Source organism: Canis lupus, chromosome 6, assembly GCF_003254725.2.
Source record: "Canis lupus dingo isolate Sandy chromosome 6, ASM325472v2, whole genome shotgun sequence".
Classification (NCBI taxonomy): domain Eukaryota; kingdom Metazoa; phylum Chordata; class Mammalia; order Carnivora; family Canidae; genus Canis; species Canis lupus.
The window spans coordinates 1,158,246-1,173,678 of record NC_064248.1 but is presented as its reverse complement, the minus strand read 5'-3'; the positions used below and the strand labels follow the sequence as shown (position 1 = coordinate 1,173,678).

The 15,433-nt window shown below is 39.1% G+C and overlaps 1 protein-coding gene and 1 pseudogene across 4 annotated transcripts in view; one reads left to right on the top strand and one right to left on the bottom strand.

Annotated features, from left to right (window-relative positions):
- The window catches only part of LOC112643346 (S-adenosyl-L-methionine-dependent tRNA 4-demethylwyosine synthase TYW1), a 246,258-nt gene that overhangs the window by 94,393 nt on the left and 136,432 nt on the right, over positions 1-15,433 (bottom strand). The window lies entirely within an intron of this gene.
- LOC112646399 (U6 spliceosomal RNA) lies at positions 7,514-7,611 on the top strand (annotated as a pseudogene).

Here is a 15,433-nt window from a genome sequence, read left to right as displayed (position 1 = left end):
CCTGCTTATCCCTCTGCCTACTCTGCCTCTTTGTGTATGTGTTTCTCTTGAATAAATAAAATCTTTAAGAAAAAAAGACTAAAGGTCATAAATTACACAAATATTGCTTTGGTAGTTATGGGGAAAACCCAAGAAACATAAGATGCTAATCTCAACTATGGTAAGTGTAAATCAGGGAGTCAAAATGACCTCTCTGGTGAAGAGTAATTGCAGAACAGCCATCTTAACAGGAAGAGGAGAGACAAGGAGGAAAGCAGGCTTGAAAACACAGATGAGATGGGTTTTGCCCACCCAGATTCTCAGGAGCTAGGTATGTCTGGGAGGCACATTTAGTTAGGAAACTGAACTTAGAAGTGGGAACAGGTTTGAGAATGGGGTGTGGGGAGCACAAAAGGATGTGCTCGACCAAGATCACAAGAGACAAAGACTGAAGCTTGGGGACAGCCTGGATGACTCAGTGGTTTAGCGCTGCCTTCAGCCTAAGGCGTGATCCTGGAGACCCAGGATCAAGTCCCATGTCAGACTCCCTGCATGGAGCCTGCTTCTCCCTCGGTCTGTGTCTCTGTCTCTCTCTCTCTGTCGCTCATGAATGAATAAATAAATATTTTTTAAAAAGACTTAAGCTTGGGAAATACGTCCAATAACAGGGGGCAAGGAGAAGCCTAAAGGGGGAGGAGGTGGCAAGGAACAATGAAGAAACTGAGAAGACTGAAATGCTCTAAGACACCCAGGGAGGAAAGAGTTTCAGGAAGCAAGTAGTGTCAAGTGAATCCCTATCAGGATTTCAGGAGGACCAAGAACGGCAGTTGCAGACATGGCAGGGAGCCACCAAGGCCCCTGCACCTGAATGGTGAGTCCAATCCAGAGGTCGCAAAGTTGTTCTGTGTTAGGCTTTGGGAACTAAATGGTCTCTGTGGCAACTACTCTGCTCTGCCATTCTAACAGGAAAGCAGCCACAGACAGTATGTAAACAAGCAGCATGGCTGTGTTCCAGTAAAACTTTATTACAAAAGCAGGAGCAAATCAGAGTTGAGCCCCGGGCTGTAGCTTCCCACCCTTCACACCAGTCTCTACTATGCTGGCTGGGAAATAACTGCTTTCAGATGCTACCTCTAGACACAGTAATCCTCCTTGATCACCAGTGCTTAGTCTATAAAATTCTACCACCTGTAGATTCATATTTTCCTTAACTGCGAACACTTAAATGAGAATATACAGTAATTTCTTTTTTTTTTTTTAAAGATTTTATTTATTTATTCATGAAAGACACACACAGAGAGGCAGAGATACAGGCAGAGGGAGAAGCAGGCTCCTCTGACATGGGACTTGATCCCGGGTGTCCAGGATCAGGCCCTGGGCAGAAGGCGGCACTAAACCGCTGAGCCACCAGGGCTGCCCTGTACAGTATTTTCTGAATCACTACTAAGGGAGATGTTACCAAAAAAGAAAGACCTAGGTATTAGTAAGAGAAAAAAGGACAGAAAATAAAAAGTAGAGCAGTGGAGGTTTTTGGATGATAGGGACAAAAGAACAAAACAAATCCAGGCTTTAAAATATACTTTAGAACCTATTAGGAGACAGAAATTTCTAATTTCTATAGATTCTGGTGAGGTCTGGGATAAAGTTACCATAGGTGTCACATAGGAAGCTAACTCTGTGTTAAGGAGAACATTTTAAAATACGACAAACTAAATGGATTAGATAAAATTTATTCCCAGGCTTTTCATTTCAAGTACCCTATTCTCTGGGTTTCTTGAGCCACAGTGAAACCTGAAGTCAACAATTTAGCCATGGGTCAAACAGGAAGAAAAAAAGCAAAGGCTTTATTTACTATGCATAAACACAGAACAAAACAAATTTGCAATTATCATGTGGTTTACTGTAGGGGAGTCTGAAAATAGTAATGCAAGCCAAGAACAGAGAAGTAGAAATTAACTGAACAGTACCCATTACTAATTAAAGATTTATAAAATGTTATTAATATTCCCTATGAACACAGTATTTATAAGGGCTTTCACTGATTCACTATAATTCCCAACTTCAATCTAAATTTTGCTTTAAATGCTAAATTCTTCAAATGTGACTCTTTCTAATGGATTTTTTTTAGGATATAATCTTTACTTTCAGCAAAGAATTGATGTATTCAAAATGCAATTCCTCTAAGTGGAACCATCTAAAAAGACGGCAGGAGGTGGTTGGTATACTTCTCTACTCCATCCTTGTCCTCAGCCCCTGCATGCCAACATCCCCAGAAACTGGCAACCTGGAATTTCAAAATGATCACTGCCTTACCCCTGGGAAAAAGAGAGATGCACTTTCATGGTAATGAGTTAGAAATACACAAATGCACCCACAACTGAGGGATTCTCCAGGGTCATCAATGTCTACCAGGTATTTTCGAAGTACATAAAGTCAAAAGAGGATAATTTTCCATCCTGAGCCGGGCACAGGAGAACACAGAAATGCTCTTTATGCTAATGCAGAATGAGGTATCATGCAGTGAAAGTTCTTTTGTCCCTATCATCCAAAAACCTCCACTGCTCTACCTTTTATTTTTATTTTCTGCACCAGGTTGGTGTCTCCAGACATCTTGAGATGCAATGCCAGGCTCCCAAGCTGTCTCATCAGTAAGATTCTTAAAACTGGTGGAGATGAAGCTAATAAACTCTAACGGTTGCTCAAATTCTATTTATGTGGTTTGTAACATTTCTAGCTTGTTACAGGCAAAACACCTTTTTTCCCCACCGTGTGGCTGGATGAAGTGAAGGTGCAAATGACTGAATATGTATGGTATTTATTTTAATCCAATATCTCAGACTAGGAAGGAACTAATGGCATCATTTTTGTTACTGCTCTGAAGGTGGCAAATGAACTTCTGCCACATGTACTGGCTTCTTATGGACCACGTCACAGAAGCAGGTTATCTTCCCAGTGCCATAAATCAAACCGAACTCAGAGTCTCCACTATCTTCATTTCCCAAATGCACTAATAAAGGTCTTCAAATGTCAGTTTGATAAAATGCTTCCTTCTTTCTGGTTTCAATAAGCAGAAGAAATTAGCTTCTGACCATTCTTTTAATTTCCCTTTCCTCCTCTTTTCATAAATCAAACACAACGACTCTCATAAAAAGGTTCAACTCTAATCTCTGAAGTGGCAACACCTAAGCTAAAATTTTTCAAATGAGCCTTGAGGTGAATGGCTTTAAATTATTCCATTTGAAAGAAATTAGAAAGGATGAAGTCTACAAAGTGGCAGGAAAGAATGGCCTCTTAGTGATGGAGGGCTGATGGCTCCCAGATACCCATTTGTGGCAATGCATCTCAATCATTTCTAAGCCCAAATCACTTTTGATTAACAAGTAAATATTCCCTTAATACACTCTGAAAATCCAAAGTAAATATCAGTAAAAACAAATTGAATGTGACGGTAATTTTTTCAAATACTTCTTGGGTGCCCTTGCTATGTCCCTCCCCAACCATTTGTCAGGTGAAAAATCCATGACTTATGCACACTAGGACAAATAATTCTACCTCTTAAATAAGCATTGTTAAGTGACCTTAATGTCAATGTGATAACCAGGACTATCACTAATTTTTTTGAAAAAAATTTTACTAAAAACAATGTGCTGATGAGTATGATGAATATTATTTGTCTTAACACATACATTACAATAATGCAAGAATCCTAAGGCACCAATGAAACCATTAATCTAGAAATTTGAAATAAAACCTACCTCTATTTGGGATATATAAAGATCAAGTATCTCTACATCTTCTTCCCCTCTACCTACATGTTCTTCTTCAGGCCTCTTCCACTTCAAATCAAGCAAGAAACACACTTCACCCCAAATGAATCCCAAAACTTTGTCTCCCTTCTCCTCCCAAGATACCAATTTTTTCTATCCTCACAAACATTATACAACCTGCCTTCCATCTCCACCAAACCACTGAGATTACTTTGGTAATGGTCATCAAAAATCTTCCATATGTAAACATCAGGGGCTTTTCAAAACTCCAAATTAATTGACTTCTTTTATCTTGAATATTTTCTTCCTCTCAATAAACTTATTTTGCTGTCATGTGTCTAACATTTATATTTCATACTTAGTCCACAGATGCAGATTGCTAGTCATCTGCTAATACTCTCCCCCTCTTCCTTATCAAGCAGAATGCCTGAACTATTTAGGGACAATAGTACACTCAGCTAAAAGATGATACTTCCCAGCCTCCCTTAGCAGGATGTGCTAAGGGACCAAATTCTGGCCAATAAGATGTAAATGGAAGAGTTCTACAAATCATCTTAAAAAGAAGATGTGCCCTTCTTGTATCTGTCCTTATACTGCCTGCTCAAAATGAAGGCTGGAATGCCAATATGATGACTGGTGCTCTAGCAAGCATTTTGGACCATGAAGTAATAAACTTCAGCATGGAAGTCCTATGCTGAATGTCAGAGGAGAAAGCCAAGAACCTGGGTCTCTGATGATACTATGAAGCCACTGAGTAAAACTCTATTTCTCCTTTACTATCATACTACTACCACATTCATAACATTCCAACCCCATGTGGGAGAATTTTTCCCATACAAAGCTATTATGTGACACCAGCTGGGTGTCCTACAATTTATCTCAATTCTGACCCTATCTACCTAGAGACAAAGCCAGATCCCAAAGGTTAAGGGCTCAGTCCCACAAAACTGTCCCCCCTCAGATGTCAATTGCAAGTCCAAGTGCTTCTGATCAGCTATAAAATGGTAATTCCCAAAACCTCCTTAGGTTTGATTAATTTGCTACAGCAGCTCACAGAACTCAAGATAACAGTTTACTTACTGTATGCCAGCTTATTATGAAAGGATATGATAAAGGATACAGATGAACATCTAGGTAGAAGAGATGTGCAGCACAAAGTGTGTGAGAAGCGGCAAGGAGCTTCTATATCCTCTCTAGCCATGTACTCTCCCAGCACCTCCATGTGTTGAGTAACCCAGAAGCTCCCTGAACCCTGGAGTTCTTGCAAGCTTCCTCACATAGGCATGAGAGATCACGGACTCCATATTCAGCCCTCCTTCCTTCTGAAGAGAAGGACATATGGGGCTGAAGATTCCAAGCTTGGTCTTTCTGGTGACCAGCCCCCATCCAGAAGCCACTGAAAGGCAACCTCATTAGAAAAAGACACTGATATATATCACCAGGAAATTCCAAGGGATTTTGGAGCTGTGTCAGGCCCTGGGGTCAAAAATCAAATACTAGAACAAAAGATGCTCCAATACTCTTACCACTTAGGAAATTACAAAGGTTCTAGGAGCTCTGTGCCAGGACCCAGGAACAGAGACCAACATACATATTTTCTCCTAATTCATAGATACCATATTAAGTGTTTGGTTCACCTATTTTGAGGCTTCTGTTGACATTAGAAAAAAAAGCATTTCTAACTTGATAACCACTCGCTCTTTGCAGATCTCTTATACGTAGCTACTCTGAATCCCGAGGGATACAATGACCTTTGGTTCAATTCTGGATACTGATACAGTATTTGAATTCACACTATTTTACAAACATTTTTAATTATAGTCCTGATTTCCTTTTACCTAATAAAAATTGAAAGTTACTCTTTTGTATCACCAAATAGTTGGGCTTTGTTTTTTTGTTTTTTGTTTTTTTTTTAAATTTGTTTTTTTTATTTATGATAGTCACACAGAGAGGGGGGGGGGGGCAGAGGGAGAAGCAGGCTCCATGCACCAGGAGCCTGACGTGGGATTCGATCCTGGGTGTCCAGGATCGCGCCCTGGGCCAAAGGCAGACGCTAAACCGCTGCGCCACCCAGGGATCCCTGGGCTTTGTTTTTTTTAAACTTTTCTTGGTCCTGCCACATTGTGTTCAGTGGCCTACTAATGGTATATCTTTATTTCATCTCCACCACCACAGAACAGGGATCTTATGTTCTTTATTCACTGATTCTCAGTGGCTAGAAAAATCGTGACTAAATATTAAGCATTTAATAATATCTGTTGAATGAATGAGCGAATGAATGCAGTTTTTGCAGTCTTTTAAAAATTGGTTTACGGTCTAGTATAATAAATTTTATGCACACATAAGAGGGGATCATTATAAAAATCAAAATGAAATAAATGAAATAAAAATACAAAGGAAAATTGATAAATATTAGAGTAAGGCAATCCATCATTACCAGTAAATAATAGAGCAACATTATATCATAGGACTAAAAAACATCAATATTGCAAAGGAGATAAGAAGTTATACATGCATTATGATTATTATTATTTACCCCAAAACTCAAATTTATGCCTAAGTAAGAACTACAAAGATCAATTTAAAATATAGTGGGCAGCAGAAAGATGAAAGACATCTAGAAAAGTGGCTATAGGACAAACCAAGAAACAGATTCTTAACTATACAGAACTGATGGTTACCAGAGGGGACACGGTGGGGAGAGGGGTGAAATACGTGATGGGGATTAAGGAGTGCACTCCTCATGATGACCACTGGCTGTTGTACTTAAGAGTGCTGAATCACTAGATTATACACCTGAAATTAATGTAACAACTGTATCTTAACTGGAATTTAAGTAAAACCTTAAAAAAATAAAAGAGGCCATAGAAAACACACTCAATACACCTCAAGAACCGTCATACCATGGGGGTGCCTGGGTGGTTCAGTCAGTTAAGTGTCTGCCTTTAGCTCAGGTCATGATCCTGGTGTCCTGGGATCCAGCCCTACGTCAGGCTCCATGCTCAGCACAGAGTCCACTTGTCCCTTTCCCTCTGCCTCTCCCCACACTGATGCTACTCTCTCTCCTGCTCACTCTTCCCCTCCCTCTCAAATAATAAATGAAAAAAAAAATTTTTAATCGTATCATTGGTTAATTAAATATCAGGAAACAATAGTAATACAAGCATCTCCCAGCTAATAGCAGTAATCTGTTCCTGAATCTTATCACAATAAAAATGCAAAATGAAGCATATTTCCCATTATTTTAAGTGAGAAAAATTAAAATGCTACACATCAACTCAAAACCTTCAGACTTCTTAAAATGAAACTAAAACAAGGTAAAATGCCTTGATAACTATTGTATCAGTCTGTTATAATGTTTAAACACTACTTCCTGACTTAAGTAAAAACAAAGCAGGTTAACAGCAACTGTGTGCAGTAAAGCAAAGTGGCCTCCCACAATGGCGGCACCCTCCAGAAGCCAATCCCCCTCAGCAACCATTTGGTGAGTTGTTCAAATCACCTACTCCTGACTCTGATGATCTACCTACTTATCTGGAATGTCATTCAGGACTTTCCTTGCATTATCATTTTGTTTTAAAAGCTGCATTATGTTTTGAAAAAATATAAATTTTGCCCTTGTAAATATCAGTTAAAAAACTGTAGTGAAAGACTCCCATGCTCTATGAAGTCTGGGTATTAAAAACAAAAAGGTGTTGTACTGAGAAACTCATACCCTGCAGGGAGACTATCTGTATGGTGTGCCTATATTTGAAAAGGTATCTCTTGTGCTCACTTCAGCAGCACATATACTAAAATTGGAAGAAGATCGGCATGGCCCCTGTGCAAGGACGACATGCAAATTTGTGAAGCATTCCGTATTTTTTTTTTTAAATGTCTCTTCCCATATCCTTCGGATAATCTGATGATATGAATTGAAGGTCAAAGGGTAGATAAAATTCTATTAACTTGTGGCTAGCCAGATCTTTAAAACCATTTATTATTTTTTGAGCTGCAGTGTGTCACTACTATTCACCATCATTCAAGCCACAATCTACTCAGCGCTGACCTTAATATACATCAGGCTTCATGTAAAAAAGACACTTTCTCAGATGGAAAACAGCTTTGGCCCTGAAAGTCCTCTGTCCAAAACAGATACTACTCTGTGTGTTTGGTTATTTAGACCATCAAGTTCTAGAAATTTCTACTGAATAAATTATCTACTGCCACATTAATGACCTATATAAATTATAGCAAACTTCAAAGATAAAATATAAATTGTTCTAATGTTATCATAGATTTTTAAAATATTTTATTTATTTATTCATGAGACAGAGGGGGAGGGCAGAGAAACAGGCAGAGGGAGAAGCAGGCTCTATGCAGGGAGCCTGATGTGGGGCTGGATCCCAGAACTCCAGGATCACTCCCTGAGCCGAAGGCAGACACCCAACCACTGAGCCACCCAGGCATCCCATTGATTTTATTTTTAATGAAAACTAGAAAACTTGTTAAAATATCATCCACAACCCCATAGTTATACAACTACTATGTTTTTGTTCAACATAATTTTAAGTCAAAAAAGTATCTAATTGGAAGAAACATTTTAAAAATGCTTTTTTCACCTTCAAATGATTAATTAAGAGTATTTTTAGAACCACAGATTTTAACAAATTTTTTAAAACTGGGTGTGCTAGGCACTATAAATGTGTGGACAGAGCGATCTCTAAGACCATTTTCCATTTTTTGAATTAGTATAGATTTGTTTTTGTGTTGTTGCTGTTGTTTCAGCCACAGTTAAAGAACTTCCTTCCTAACACTAGTTTTATCTCTTGTCATTCCACTCCTCACCTCGCCCACCTCCTTGCTCTGGGATTCCTGTAGAACTGAACCTGCTAACAAGCCACACAGGCTTTATATATCTCCAATCTCTGCTCTTCTTTCCCACTGGGAATGTACCTTAGTAAGCAGTGGGGGCACCCAAGGAGCACTGAGAAGCTGGGAGACCTAGGTTGGAAGAAAGCCTACTTTTAACTCCGGACCATTCTGTGACCTTTACAGATTCTGCCTTCAGTAACAACTGATGCTTAAGTCTCAGGCTCACTTCCTGTCTACAGGAAGCATGGATCCCTGTGACTCCTTATGTTCCTGCACTCCTTGTACATCCTCCCAGCACCTGTCACCACCTGCTGAAATTGTCTGTTTGTCCCCAGAAGACTGCAATTCCTCTAGGGCACCGGACCATATCCAATTATATCCCTGGGTCTAGCACAAGACTTAAAACGTAATAAACTCAAAGTAAGAGTTGGCTGAAATGAGTACAGTAAAAAACAGTCTCTAAAATGCTGACAATCATTTGTAACCAAAAATTATTCTAAGAGGCAAATGATCACTATATAAGTCTGAACTAATTTCATTAAGAATAGCATTAACATTATGGAGCTCATGCATTAACATTATGGAGCTCATGTGCCAAGCACTGTACTAAGAGTTTCACATGTGTTATGTCACTTAATCCCTAAACGCAGTCTGGCATGTGAGGAGAACTCCTCTTAACTCCACTTAACTGATGAGGAAGCAAAGGCTTTCCAGAGGTCCAGTCATTTAGACAAAGTCACAAAGCTGGTATGTGCCATGGTGGAATCCAACATCTCCCCTATGCTCACTTTCTGAAGACTGGAAAGATGCCCCCTGGAGTTCCACCAAATACTCTGACTAAATACTAACTGCAGAAACAATCACTGCCTGAAAGCCTTAAAAGGGAAAAAAAAAAAAAAAAAAAAAAAAGGCAGTAACAATAACTGGAGATGGAATTTGAAAGAAAAGCCTTTGTTTCTCAGTAAACTTGTCCCAAATGGTAATCAAATAACCTGTTTAAGATGACCAGTCACGAGTGTAAGTCTTGGCAATTATTTTAAGTGTTGGTTAGAATATTTAGGAAAAACAAATATATGTAATGTTGAAAAAGTGCTTAAGATGACAATGTTCATACATGAGTCAATTAACATGTCCTACTTTCTGTAACCTGCTATCATCTGGTTTACCACCGTATTTCTGCTCTCTGCTGGGGCTGTTTTAGCTTCTACAACATCTTCTCTACTTTGGTCAAGCTTCAGTAGTGACCGTTAATACTAGAAAGAGGAGGAATACAAAAAGGTATTTATGATTCTTTTTCCTAGAAAAATTATCTTCTCGGAGCAGTTTCTGATGGTTATCCTTTCTACAAGTAAGAAAACTCTGAAAAGGTACAAAGTGGAAAAAGCCAAAGATCTCCCTCCAACTTCAGACATTCAGGTCAAAAAGAAGTCAGACTTCTTGTATACAGAAGGCTGTACCATATTTTACTTAACTGATTCTCTGCTGATGGATACTTAGTTTGCTTTCAATCTTTTGCTATTATAAATAATGTCATAATGAGTAATCCTGCATATATTTTAATCATGTGGATGTAACTATGTCTCAGGGTAAATTATCAGATATGAGCCACTCACTCAAAGGGCACATACATTTTTTATTTTAATAGACAGTATAAAAGCGTCCTTCAAAGATGAGGTTGTATCAATTTATATTCTCACCAGAGATGTAGAGCACTTGTTTCCTCAATGAGATTTTTATCTATATTTATGGGTCATTTGTATTTCATTTTCCATTAAGGGTTTGTATCTTTGGCTTATTTCTCTATTGGATTTATTACTCTTTTACTTAATGATTGGTAGTAGCATTTTCATTAAATTTAAAATAGTTTGGTATTTTATTCACTTTATTTTAAACTTGGATTTAGAAATCTTTTTTTCAAAACTATTCCCATACCAAAACACAACATCATATCATGGAAAAATTCAAGGAAAGAAGTAAGAGGTTTAACTAGTATAAGTTCTAAAGGCAAAAGACAAGGAATCTTTTCCCTCTTATGTTAATAGGTTACGAAGGAATGTAATGATTCACAAAGAAAATAACCCTTAGGAGAGAAACAGAACTTTTTCATATGGTGATCATTACAGTTTCTCATGTTTTGAGACTTCAATTTTTTATTGGGAGATACTGCAAAATACATATATACATGTACATATATATATAAATAAACATGGAGATACCACAAAAATATAAGCACATTTATGCATATAAATATATGTATGTATTTGTCTAAATAAACTTGCTTCAAGTGTTGCAAATATTTGTTCCATTTTAAAACTCCTGATAAAAAGGATCCACAGATAACACACATGAAGTAAAGCAACAAAGAAGTTTATGTGCTGAAGATGTTTGTATCAAAACTTTTCAAAAAAAAAAAAAAAAAACTTTTCAGAATCTCCTAAACTGAACTTCTCCTGCCTCTATAGAGTTACAGAGTTGTGGTTTTTTGTGGTTTTTGTTTTGTTTTTTTTTAAAAGGTTATTTCTAGTCTAAATATTCAAAACAGAGAGACCATGTACACTTGAAATGCTTTAAAATGTACATATCCAAAATAGATATAAATTTAAGTTGGTGTTTTTACTGAGTAATTTTTATTTAAAAGAATATATATTTTTAAAATTCAGGATATATAAAATCCCCAAAATGAAATATAGATTATAAATTTCCATTAAACCTTTTAGAGAGTTATAAGTATGTTATCAGCTATTAAGACTTACACTAAACAATTTCTATAATAACTCCTCCAATCTCACAATAACCTGATGAGTTGGGTGCCCTATTGTCCCCATGTTACAGATAAAGGAATTGAAGCACAAGGATGCTGCCTAAGATCACAAAGCTTTCAGAGGTGGAGCCAGTATTTAAAAACACAGATAGTGTGGCTCCGGGGCACAAGCTCCATCAAAAGACTGCAAAAGACCATGCAGGTATCTATTCCACTCCATCATCTTGCTAGTCCATGAGTGTTGAGAATCAGGGTTGAATCTTTCTTTCTTTCTTTCTTTCTTTCTTTCTTTCTTTCTTTCTTTCTTTCTTTCCTTCCTTACTTACTTACTTATTTATTTATGATAGTCACACACAGAGAGAGAGAGGCAGAGACACAGGCAGAGGGAGAAGCAGGCTCCATGCACCGGGAGCCCGACGTGGGATTCGATCCCGGGTCTTCAGGATCGCGCCCTGGGCCAAAGGCAGGCGCTAAACCGCTGCGCCACCCAGGGATCCCCAGGGTTGAATCTTAATAACAAAGCATCACTATAACATTAGCATCCAATTACCCAACTCATAACCTCTACTGCCCTCCTCCACCCTGAACACGTGATGCAGCACTGGACCACCTGAAGAGCACTGCCAGGTACAAGACTGCTGGCGTCCTCATTTATGTCCTCTCAGGGCTTTTGAGTCTGGGTAAGGACAACTGTATACTAGCAGCTGACCCTATCCTGGTCAAATTTTCTTTTTCACTTTCAACTGATATTCAGTGGCTAGAGATCAGGACTTTCTTTAGAAAATCTACCAAAGTGATGCATGTGAATGAATATAGGATGATCCACCGGGAGTACCCACACATTTCCAGAAACCACTGTATGTCCTTGAATTGGCCAGGAGGGTCACCAGTTCAGTACCCCACATTCCCTGTTTGGCACCATATAGATGCCAAACACTACATTTCCTAGGGTTCATACAAGGGAGGGTCTTTGGCAGGTCTTTAGCTGGTCTAAGGCAATGCAAACCAAGAGGCCCGCAGAATAAAAACAGAAGAGTACTGACAAGTAAATGGTGATGTCCTGACCTAGAAGATCATGTAGGACTTTGTCACCCTTTTGTGTTTAGAAATAACTACACATGTTCTAGAAATCAAGCCCCAGGAAAGCCAAGGCTCCTCAGCACTGAGTATCCGTACAGAGGCCATCCCGGCTGAGGTGGAGTTCTCTACTCATTTGTGAAGTGCAGCGTCCGCAAAGTAAGCCCTCAGCCTCAGTAAGCTAGCTGCCCAGAGGCTTTCTCAAAAGCCACTTCAACTATTTAACAAGAACACAAGGCTGATTCCAGATGAACAGCCATCTCCCAGGTTTCCCCATCCACATGTATCTCAGTGCCCTGAAGAGGGGCATGGGGTGGGAGCATGGGACACTGCTGCTAAGATAAGGTCATGCTCAACAGTGGTTGTGATGCCTCTCTGGGGAGGCGCTTACTAAAAAACACCACAGTGATGAAGAGACAGGCCCTCCAGGTAGGATGCCTGATGCAAGGGGTGCTTCATGGATTCCTCCTACAGGTCACCTTAGACATTTCTATTTTTATGCCTGGGTCTCAGTGCCCACCTCCAGACATACAAATCTATCCAATGGGGAAGCTGCAGTGTTCCGCTCTGCAGACCAAGTTAAGGAGTAATGCCTCCCAGGGGCTCTGTGTCAACTGGCAACGTGGTGTTGAAGTATTCTACTCTACCAAGCCAGATTCCTTTAATGTTTCTACCCAGTAGAAACAGCAAAGAGCACTTTACCATTCTCTGTTAGGTAGGGCCATCACACTTAGCAAGGGATGAAGAAAAAGTCTTAGTCTTAGAAACAAATAACAATAAAGAAGGGGTGAATTGCAAGAGAGGAGGAATTCTGAGGACTTCATTCATCTTTAGTTCTAGCACCTTTCTTTCTAAAACTGGTAGATGAAGGAGGTCACTTGAACCAACCAATTCTCAACCAAAAACACCTCTAAGAAAACAGGAAAACTTGCAACTTTTACACTCACTAAAATATGTTAGTTCCTGCAGAACTAAAACCTAGTAAGCCATCATTTAATAAATGTTAGCTTCTGAAGCTTTATTATTACACATAAAAAGCAGTAATAATGATCTCTGTAAGATCCAATGTCTGCCTTACATATACCTCAATTCTGAACCTAGCCTCCAGGCTCACCAGTGAGGCTGACTGGGATGAACACCCTGGGAACCGCTGGGTGTGTGCTAGATCGAGCCTGCGTGGGTTTGCTGGGCAAACCCCAAGGAGCAGCAGACCTGGAAGGCACCACTCACTCTACAGAGAAATAGAGGTACTTGGAGACCAAAGCACAAACCATAAAAGCTTTTTAAAAAGATGTTTTAACATTATAAATAAAAAAGAAACTTGGCTGGGGTGATACAAATATACAGAAATGACACAGTAGTGATGAGCTGCACAGCATCATGAACGTACTAAAAATCACTGATCACACTCTGGAAGGGAATATTTCATGGTATGTAAATATATCCCAAGTAAAAAGGAAACATGGACATAGGACATGTGTGTCTCCATTCCAATTGGTTCGGAGGAGTTTCTGTCCAGCTGATGCAGAGGGGAGACTGGCAGAATTATGAGTGGTTACCTGCATATTTGTGAACTTGAGTTGAGATTTCTGGCCCAGCAGAAATCTTCTGTGCTTTTCCCCAGACTCTCTGACAAACTAGATGCACGCACCATGCTGAGGCTCTCACAGCTGGATGAATGGAGTCCTTTTATTATCCTTTAGCATGTATTTATTCTACATAGACCAAGGTAGGGGTAATCATTTCTGGGAACCAGAATACCAGCAAACATGTGTTCTTATATTCATTCTATAAATGTTTATTAAACATGTACTACAGGCAAAGTACAACTGGAGTCACTGAGGATATAGCAGTGAACGAGACAACATCCCTGCTCTCACGAGCTCGCGTTCAAATTGCAGAAGAGATAGACAATAACACACAAGTCAGGTAGTGACCTCTGCTATGTGAAAAATCAGCAGGGAAGAGCGACAGGAATGCTCTCAAGGAGGGAAACTCTTTTCCACAGGACAGCCAGTGAATAACTCTCTGATGAGGTGATATTTGAATGGAGTCTTGAAGGAAGTGAGAAAACAAATCCTACCAATGTTAGGGAAAGACCGTTACTGAAAGAAATAATCCTAAAATTAATTAACTAACTAATTAATTAATTAATTAATCACACACACACACACACACACACACAACCAGTGGAAAAATAAGGTATGTAAAGGTGACTAAGGAAATGGCCCCCAAAATGAGAAGATGCTCACCCCACAAATTAGAGGAATGCAAATAAAACCACAAACAGACACCAAGTCACATCCATCAGCCTGGAAAATTTAAAATTTGACAATATCACCTGCTTGTGAGGACAGAAAATGGAAAGTCTCCTACACTGGCCTCTGAAGCATAGCCACTCTGAGTACTTTAGGGGGAAAAAAATCTAGTTGAAGATGTGTATATTTTACAATTCAGCTAGCTTTCACTACTAGGTATGGGCCCTAAAGAAACTATTCCTGCACAGGTATACGCAACAGTTTCAATAATGTTCACGGCAGAGTTGAAAACTTCAGAAAACCCTCAATGTCCATCCCCAGGAGAATGACTGATGCACTGTGGGATATTTACAGAACGTACTGCCACATAGCAGTCACAATATCTCAAAAGCAGAAGGCAGCAACACGAGTAAATCTCACAAATATAATATTAAACCAACAAAACTGCGGGGGAAGGATAGAAGTTACTGTTTAATGGGTGTATAGTTTCAGTTTGGGAAGATAAAAACATTCTGGAGATGGATGGTGGTGGTGGTGGTGGTGGTGGTGGTGGTGGTTACACAACAATGTGCATGTATATAATGTCACTGAACTGTACATGTAAAATGGTAAATTTTATTTTTTAAATGGTCAGAAAAAAAGGACAAGTTGCACAATGATACTATTACATACCGTTTTAAAAAATGGAAAACAGCTGTTTGTGGAGTTATAAATATAGAGTGAAGTATAAAAATAGC